The sequence below is a fragment of the Pholcus phalangioides genome, unplaced genomic scaffold, assembly GCF_987345545.1.
Source record: "Pholcus phalangioides strain wild (caught in Gottingen) unplaced genomic scaffold, Ppha-v1.0 ptg000031l_1, whole genome shotgun sequence".
NCBI lineage: Eukaryota > Metazoa > Arthropoda > Arachnida > Araneae > Pholcidae > Pholcus > Pholcus phalangioides.
In genome coordinates, this window is record NW_028301621.1 from 8,836,493 (window position 1) to 8,838,093 (window position 1,601).

The following is a 1,601-nucleotide window of genomic DNA, read 5'->3' on the forward strand; positions in this document are numbered from 1 at the left end:
CACTGTAAAGCGGTTCAACGCGCGGCATTTTTGTCCACTACACAGAAAGTAGCACTTCTCACGGCACCTTCATTTACACTGTCGGACGGTAGGTAGCGCAAAATACCGATGTTACATGTATACACCCTCGAGAAATAACAAATACTGATGACGAATTAAAAAATATATCGAAGGTAATTTTGAATGAAATATAATTAATATTATTGTGTTGCGCGTTCGAAAAAAAATGTTGTAGAGGGATTTATCGTTATATCGAGTATCGTTGTAGTGAGGTTTCAATGTATATGATTTATCATACGATATTTCAATCCGTGATTTTAGGAAATTATAAATTCAAATAAGCCTTGTTGATACAGATTAGCGTCCTCTATGCCTGCTTTAGGGAAAGCCTTGTTGAAAATAAGGACGGAGCCAAAGCTGTATTAAGATATAAAGCCGGGTTTTCCTAGGAGCAGGTTTCCTGTGCCGCGTGCAACGTGATTCGCCCAGCGCGACACGCCGTCCACTCACCAGTAAAAAAAGCAGCATGACTGTTTTCCTACAGAGCGCAATACGCCTGACGACAGCGCTTTACGTCGGGCGTGATTGGCCGACTGCTTCTGGAGGAGTCAAATGCGTTGTGCGCCGCGGTTTTGCCGATATTCTCTTCACTCTGGTGTGTCTTCTTTCCCTTCAAACCGGAGCATGCAGACGACAGAGTAGCTGATGCCAAAGTTATATACTTTATATAGCTGCCCTGATCTCATGCGCCTCGCTAGGAAAACACAAACACGTAGCGTGATTATGTAACACGTTTCTCTCGGCGCGAAATAGTCTAATTCGGTTCACGCTGAGCAACAAACCTATTCCTAGGAAAACCCGGCTTAAGTCGCTTTGGACGGAGCATTTTATCGTAGTCGTGACCATCGAGAAGAAATATAAGTATCTATGTTTCTCCTCTAAGGTCAAGACAGCCAAAACTACCGGAATGTCCCCCTAAAATACGGATCATATGGTCACTCTATATATTTCAGTTTCTGGGCCACGCGTGACAGAAGTACCAAATATCTTAGTTCCATCGTCTGAAATATTCAACAGTAGGGTGACCATACCCGGCCCCATGACCATTTCCCGGGACAGTCCCGGTATTTTCTGTCTTTTTGGCCGTCTCGACTTTTTGAAAAAAGTGTCCCGGTTTTACCCGTATTTTACACGAAGCCTACTTGAATTTTTATTCCTTATTGAAGTCAGAGATTGACATTATTTTTCAACTCATAAATAATTTTATGATAATTACAACTATATATGAGAATATTAATCTCCCACATTCGCCATGGTGAACGTTTTTTTTCCATGGAATGCATTAGCAATGCATCATTTCCCGCCATTGTTATTTTTAGTAATTTCAACAATATTTAGCAACTTTGTTTGGTTTTGGCTTCGTTTTTGGAAATAATTGGCAATGTTCCGTATTTTCCCGTATTTAGAATCCCGATGCCCCGTATTTCTAGCCCCGTAGTACTCAATAATCGCCGGAAAAATATGGTCAGTCTATTCAACAGAGACACATTAAAAATGAGCGAAAGCGATTCTTAAAAATATTAAGTCAAGGCCGAGACTTT